The following is an 8,018-nucleotide window of genomic DNA, read 5'->3' as shown; positions in this document are numbered from 1 at the left end:
CCTCCCCCAAGTGGAACTTAGCCTCCACTAAGTGGAACTCAGTCTCCGGAGGATGACAGCGGGCGTGCGTAAGAGGCGCGTCCGGGGATGAGGCAGCATCCTCGGACACCGGCCGGGAGCGCGCGGGCGCTGTGGAAGTAAGTACATCCGCTCCTGGTACCTAAAAATTCCTCCAGCGGCGGGCCCCGGGCCTAAACTTTCTCCGGGCCGCGCAACACGCACTTTCCGCCGGACACCGACGGAGGCAACGTCCCCCTCCTGCGGTGACAAAAAAAATCCACCCCTGGTACCTAAAAATTTCTCCAGCGGCGGGCCCCTGGCCTAAACTTTCTCCGGCCCGCGCAACACGCACTTTCCGTCGGACACGGACGGAGGCAACGTCCCCCTCCTGCGGTGACAAAAAAAATCCACCCCTGGTACCTAAAAATTTCTCCAGCGGCGGGCCCCTGGCCTAAATTTTCTCCGGCCCGCGCAACACGCACTTTGCGCCGGACGCCGGTCCCAAACCACCACCGCCGACCGCCACAAGGCGACAGCCACCATCCCCAAGCGCCATCCCCGACCGCCACAAGGCGACCGCCACCAGCCGACCGCCACAAGGCGACAGCCACCATCCCCAAGCGCCACCAGCCGACCGCCACCAGCCGACCGCCACAAGGCGACAGCCACCAACCCCAAGCGCCACCCCCGACCGCCACCAGCCGACCGCCACCAGCCGACCGCCACAAGGCGACAGCCACCATCCCCAAGCGCCACCCCCGACCGCCACCAGCCGACCGCCACCAGCCGACCGCCAGCAGCCGACCGCCACAAGGCGACAGCCACCATCCCCAAGCGCCACCCCCGACCGCCACCCCCCGACCGCCACCAGCCGACCGCCACCAGCCGACCGCCACAAGGCGACAGCCACCATCCCCAAGCGCCACCCCCGACCGCCACCCCCCGACCGCCACCAGCCGACCGCCACCAGCCGACCGCCACAAGGCGACAGCCACCATCCCCAAGCGCCACCCCCGACCGCCACCAGCCGACCGCCACCAGCCGACCGCCACCAGCCGACCGCCACAAGGCGACAGCCACCATCCCCAAGCGCCACCCCCGACCGCCACCCCCCCGACCGCCACCAGCCGACCGCCACCAGCCGACCGCCACAAGGCGACAGCCACCATCCCCAAGCGCCACCCCCGACCGCCACCAGCCGACCGCCACCAGCCGACCGCCACAAGGCGACAGCCACCATCCCCAAGCGCCACCCCCGACCGCCACCAGCCGACCGCCACCAGCCGACCGCCACCAGCCGACCGCCAAGGCGACAGCCACCATCCCCAAGCGCCACCCCCGACCGCCACCCCCCGACCGCCACCAGCCGACCGCCACCAGCCGACCGCCACAAGGCGACAGCCACCATCCCCAAGCGCCACCCCCGACCGCCACCCCCCGACCGCCACCAGCCGACCGCCACCAGCCGACCGCCACAAGGCGACAGCCACCATCCCCAAGCGCCATCCCCGACCGCCACAAGGCGACCGCCACCAGCCGACCGCCACCAGCCGACAGCCACCATCCCCAAGCGCCATCCCCAAGCGCCACCAGCCGACCGCCACCAGCCGACAGCCACCATCCCCAAGCGCCATCCCCAAGCGCCACCCCCGACCGCCACCAGCCGACCGCCACCAGCCGACCGCCACCGGCCGACCGCCACCGGCCGTTCGCGGTGTGCGCCGCCGTTCCCCAAGCACCCTCCGGGACGAAGCCGGAGCCAGAGAATAGCAGCGGCCGTGCGTAAAAGCTGCGGCCGGGCCTCGCGGAGGGTCCCCGGGCAGCGAGCTGCCGAGCCCCGGCCTCCAGCTTCCACCAGGTAATAGGACCGGGCGCGCGCAAAAGCTGCGGCCGGGCCTGGCGGAAGGTCCTCGGGCATCCAGCGAGATCACACGGCCCCCACCGGAGGCGGCTAGCGCCTCCGTAGAGTAGTGCCGGCCCGCGGAAGCGGCCGCCCGTCAGCCTGCGTTGCCGCTGGTCGAAAAATGCACAAAGTGCCAAACCCCATTCATTTACAACGGCGTGTCCGCCAGAGGGCGCACTTCCCCCGGCGGACCAGCCGGCGGCTCCTCCGTGAAAGCCTATCCGCCTGGCGGTGGCTCCGGGCCGGCCTGGATTCCGGACCGCCACCGCTCACTCGCGCGGGACCCTAATCGGCCCGCGGACCAGCCGGCGGGACCTCCGTGAAAGCCTATCCGCCTGGCGGTGCCTCCTGGCCGGCCTGGATTCCGGACCGCCACCGCTCACTCGCGGGACCCTAATCGGCCCGCGGACCAGCCGGCGGATCCTCCGTGAAAGCCTATCCGCCTTCGCCGGTTCCCCGGCCGGCCACGGGTGGCGAGAATCCGGCCTCCTCGCCCGGAGCGCGCTTCGACTTGGGCGAAAAATGCACCAAGTGCCAAACCCCATTCATTTACAACGGCGTGTCCGCCAGAGGGCGCACTTCCTCCGGCCGGCGGGGCTCGTTAGAGAGCGCGTCCGCCTTGGCCGGTTCCCCGGCCGGCCACGGGTGGCGAGAATCCGGCCTCCTCGCCCGGAGCGCGCTTCGACTTGGGCGAAAAATGCACTAAGTGCCAAACCCCATTCATTTACAACGGCGTGTCCGCCAGAGGGCGCACTTCCTCCGGCCGGCGGGGCTCGTTAGAGAGCGCGTCCGCTTTCGCCGGTTCCCCGGTCGGCCGCGAACGGCGAAAAGCCGGCCTCTTCCCCCGGAGCCCGGTGGGCGAATTTTTTTTTTTTTTTTTTTTTTTTTTTTCAAAGTGCCAACGGCTCTCGCGCCGCGCTGCGTCCGCCTTCGCCGGTTCCCCGGTCGGCCCGAACGAGCGAAAATTCGGCCTCTTGCCCCGGAGCCCGGTCGGCGAATTATTTATTTATTTATTTATTTATTTATTTATTTTTCCAAAGTGCCAACGGCTCTCGCGCCGCGATGCGTCCGCCTTCGCCGGTTCCCCGGTCGGCCACGAACGGCCAAAAATCGGCCTCTCCCCCCGGAGCCCGGTCGGCGAATTATTATTTATTTATTTATTTATTTATTTATTTTTCCAAAGTGCCAACGGCTCTCGCGCCGCGATGCGTCCGCCTTCGCCGGTTCCCCGGTCGGCCACGAAGTATTGCGCATGATTATACGCGATGTTAATATTTATTTAATTATTAAATAAATACATACATGTGTTTATTAATGATATACGCGATGTTAATATTTATTTAATTATTACCTATATTATGAATAAACTAACGGTGATTTTACACGATTTGACTACATACGTGACCGTGATATAGTGCCGAGGGCTCCCGCGCCGTCACGCGTCCGCCTTGGCACGGGTCGCCCGCGGCAGCGAGCGTTCGGCTCGCGGGGGTCCGCGGGGTGTTATTAGGGAGTGCGGCAGCCGTGCCGAGGCTCCGGCCGGCCGCCGGAAGTCCCGCGGGGGAGCGTCGGAGCTCCGCGAGGCCGGCCGGGGAGCCTCTTAGTCATCGCCCGCGCTCGCGGTGGTCCCGGTCGCTTAAAGTGCCACGGGAGGCGTAGCGATGCGAGTGAGTGTGCGCAAAGTGCGAGAGGCGGTGCATTTACGCGCCGTGTCCGCGAGAGGGAGGCAATTCCCCGTTGCGACCTCCGGGAGATCAGCGGGCCGCCGAAAAGGCTCGGCCGGGGTGCCTGGAGCCTCCTCGGGCGTCGAGTTAGGAGGGGGGCGCGCGGAGAACCGGCTGGATGTCCCCTGGAAGCTCAGCGGGCCGTGGGAAAGGCTTGGCCGGGGTGCCGGAAGCCTCGGCCGGCTTAAAAGTGAGGAGGAAAGCGCGCGGAGAACCGGCCGGAGGTCCCCTGGAAGCTCAGCGGGCCGTGGAGAAAGCTTAGCCGGGGTGCCTGGAGCCTCGGCCGGCTTAAAATGTGAGGAGGAAAGCGCGCGGAGAACCGGCCGGAGGTCCCCTGGAAGCTCAGCGGGACGTGGGAAACGCTTGGCCGGGGTGCCGGAAGCCTCGGCCGGCTTAAAAGTGAGGAGGAAAGCGCGCGGAGAACCGGCCGGAGGTCCCCTGGAAGCTCAGCGGGCCGTGGGAAACGCTTGGCCGGGGTGCCGGGAGCCTCGGCCGGCTTAAAACGTGAGGAGGAAAGCACCGGGAGAACCGGCTGGAGGTCTTCTGGAAGCTCAGCGGGCCGCCGAAAACGCGTAGCCGAGGTGCCGGGAGCCTCCTCGGGCGTCAAAAGTGAGGAGCGACGCACCCCCGAGAACCGCCCGGGTCCTCCAGCCACCGTTGAAAAAGACGTCGAGTCAGGCTACCTTAAGAGAGTCACAGTTACTCCCGCCGTTTACCCGCGCGGAGCGTCATCGCCTCCGCGAACCGTCAAAAATAAATAAATACATAAATAAATGTCAAGTGAGCCTACCTTAAGAGAGTCGTAGTTACTCCCGCCGTTTGGCCGCTCAAAGTGTCATCGGAAGCGGACCCACGCAAGTAAGTGTGCGCAAAGTGCGAGAGGTGGTGTTTTTACTCGCCGCGTCCGCCAGAGGGAGGCAATTCCCCGCCGCGGCGGCACCGGCAGCTTCCGAGCGTCTCCCCGAGCGCTCGGAAGTCCGTGCGGGGGGGAGATGAGAGCCGTGCGAGGTACCAGGTGGAGCCGGACGGCGCGGTGCTTCCAAGCAGCCGATCCGCTGGGCTTGGAGCTATTTTCGGCCACTTGGCGCGCGAGCACGGCCTCCCGGGTGGTGCCGGGGGGTGGTGCGTGAGCGCGCCGGCCGCTGGAAGTCCCGCGGAGGAGCGCCGGAGCTCCGCGAGGCCGGCCGGGGAGCCTCTTAGTCGTCACCCGGGGCCGCCGGAGCACCGGGGGGTGGTGCGCGAGCGCGCCGGCCGCCGGAGGTCCCGCGGAGGAGCGTCGGAGCTCCGCGAGGCCGGGGAGCCTCTCGGTAATCACCCGGGGCCGGCGGAGCGTTATTCGGCCGCTCTGCGCGCGCGCGCACGGCCTCCCGGCGGTGCCGGGGGGTGGTGCGCGAGCGCGCCGGCCGCCGGAGGTCCCGCGGAGGAGCGTCGGAGCTCCGCGAGGCCGGGGAGCCTCTCGGTAATCACCCGGGGCCGGCGGAGCGTTATTCGGCCGCTCTGCGCGCGCGCGCACGGCCTCCCGGCGCCTCCGCGAACCGCCAAAATAAATGTCAAGTGAGCCTACCTTAAGAGAGTCACAGTTACTCCCGCCGTTTACCCGCGCGGAGCGTCATCGCCTCCGCGAACCGTCAAAAATAAATAAGTACATAAATGAATAAATGTCAAGTGAGCCTACCTTAAGAGAGTCACAGTTACTCCCGCCGTTTACCCGCGCGGAGCGTCATCGCCTCCGCGAACCGTCAAAAATAAATAAATACATAAGTAAATAGATGTCAAGTGAGCCTACCTTAAGAGAGTCACAGTTACTCCCGCCGTTTACCCGCGCGGAGCGTCATCGCCTCCGCGAACCGTCAAAAATAAATAAATACATGAATAAATAGTCAAGTGAGCATACCTTAGGAGAGTCGCAGTTACTCCCGCCGTTTACCCGCGCGGAGCGTCATCGCCTCCGCGAACCGTCAAAAATAAATAAATACATGAATAAATAAATGTCAAGTGAGCCTACCTTAAGAGAGTCACAGTTACTCCCGCCGTTTACCCGCGCAAAGTGCGAGAGGCGGTGTATTTACTCGCCGTGTCCGCGAGAGGGAGGTAACTCCCCGTTGCGACCTCCGGGAGAGCAACGGGCCGCCGAAAACGCTCAGCCGAGGTGCTGGAAGCCTCGGCCGGCTCGCAAAGCGAGGCGCGAGGCACCGGGAGAACCGGCTGGAGGTCCCCTGGAAGCTCAGCGGGCCGTGGGAAACGCTCAGCCGAGGTGCTGGAAGCCTCGGCCGGCTCACAAAGCGAGGCGCGAGGCACCGGGAGAACCGGCTGGAGGTCCCCTGGAAGCTCAGCGGGCCGTGGGAAACGCTTGGCCGGGGTGCCTGGAGCCTCGGCCGGCTTAAAAGTGAGGAGGAAGCGCGCGGAGAACCGGCTGGAGGTCCCCTGGAAGCTCAGCGGGGTGTGGGAAAAAGCTTAGCCGGGGTGCCGGAAGCCTCGGCCGGCTTAAAACGTGAGGAGGAAAGCACCGGGAGAACCGGCTGGAGGTCTTCTGGAAGCTCAGCGGGCCGTGGAGAAAGCTTAGCCGGGGTGCCGGAAGCCTCGGCCGGCTTAAAATGTGAGGAGGAAACCGGCTGGACGTCTTCTGGAAGATCAGCGGGCCGTGGAAAATGCTAAGCCGAGGTGCTGGTTGTCGAATAAGGCTCCGCCATCTCGTAGAAGGTGCTAATAAAGTTCATATCCGCTCGGCTGGAGGTAATTGGCCAGCGGACCGGCCGGCGGGACCTCCGTGACCGCCTATCCGCCTGGCGGTGCCTCCTGGCCGGCGTGCATTCCGGGCCGCGACCGCTCACTTACGGGACCCTGATTGGCCCGCGGACCGGCCGGCGGGACCTCCGTGACCGCCTATCCGCCTGGCGGTGCCTGCTGGCCGGCGTGCATTCCGGGCCGCGACCGCTCACTTACGGGACCCTGATTGGCCCGCGGACCGGCCGGCGGGACCTCCGTGACAGCCTACCCGCCTGGCGGTGGCTGCTGGCCGGCGCGGATTCCGGGCCGCGACCGCTAACTTACGGGACCCTAATTGGCCCGCGGACCAGCTGGCGGGACCTCCGTGACAGCCTACCCGCCTGGCGGTGCCTCCTGGCCGGCGTGGATTCCGGGCCGCGACCGCTAACTTACGGGACCCTAAACGGCCCGCGGACCAGCTGGCGGGACCTCCGTGACCGCCCATCCGCCTGCCGGTGCCTCCTGGCCGGCGTGGATTCCGGGCCGCGACCGCTAACTTACGGGACCATAAATGGCCCGCGGACCAGCTGGCGGGACCTCCGTGACCGCCTATCCGCCTGGCGGTGCCTCCTGGCCGGCCTGGATTCCGGGCCGCGACCGCTCACCTACGGGACCCTAAATGGCCCGCGGACCAGCCGGCGGGACCTCCGTGACAGCCTATCCGCCTCCCGGTGGCTGCTGGCCGGCGCGGATTCCGGGCCGCGACCGCTAACTTACGGGACCCCAATTGGCCCGCGGACCAGCCGGCGGGACCCCCGTGACCGCCTATCCGCCTTGGCCGGTTCCCCGGCCGGCCACGGATGGCGAGAATCCGGCCTCCTCGCCCGGAGCGCTCGTCGGCTTCGGCGAAAAATGCACTAAGTGCCAAACCCCATTCATTTACAATAGCGTGTCCGCCAGAGGGCGCAGTTCCCCCCGCGGACCGGCCGGCGGGACCTCCGTGACCGCCTATCCGCCTGGTGGTGGCTGCGGGCCGGCGCGAATTCCGGGCCGCGACCGCTAACTTACGGGACCCCGATTGGCCCGCGGACCAGCCGGCGGGACCTCCGTGACCGCCTATCCGCCTGCGCTGGTTCCCCGGCCGGCGCGAATTCCGGGCCGCGACCGCTAACTTACGGGACCCCGATTGGCCCGCGGACCAGCCGGCGGGACCTCCGTGACCGCCTATCCGCCTGCGCTGGTTCCCCGGCCGGCGCGAATTCCGGGCCGCGACCGCTAACTTACGGGACCCCCGATTGGCCCGCGGACCAGCCGGCGGGACCCTCCGTGACCGCCTATGCGCCTGCGCTGGTTCCCCGGCCGGCGCGAATTCCGGGCCGCGACCGCTAATTTACGGGACCCCAATTGGCCCGCGGACCAGCCGGCGGGACCTCCGTGACCGCCTATCCGCCTTCGCTGGTTCCCCGGTCGGCGTGTATTCCGGGCCGCGGCCGCTCACTTACGGGACCAAAATTGGCCCGCGGACCAGCCGGCGGGACCTCCGTGACCGCCTATCCGCCTGCGCTGGTTCCCCGGCCGGCGTGGATTCCGGACCGCGACCGCTAAATTACGGGACCCAAATTGGCCCGCGGACCAGCCGGCGGGACATCCGTGACCGCCTATCCGCCTTCGCTGGTTCCCCGGTC

This window comes from Syngnathus scovelli, unplaced genomic scaffold (assembly GCF_024217435.2).
Source record: "Syngnathus scovelli strain Florida unplaced genomic scaffold, RoL_Ssco_1.2 HiC_scaffold_265, whole genome shotgun sequence".
NCBI classification, from domain to species: domain Eukaryota; kingdom Metazoa; phylum Chordata; class Actinopteri; order Syngnathiformes; family Syngnathidae; genus Syngnathus; species Syngnathus scovelli.
The sequence above is the reverse complement of the archived record's forward strand: the minus strand, read 5'-3'. Positions refer to the sequence as shown.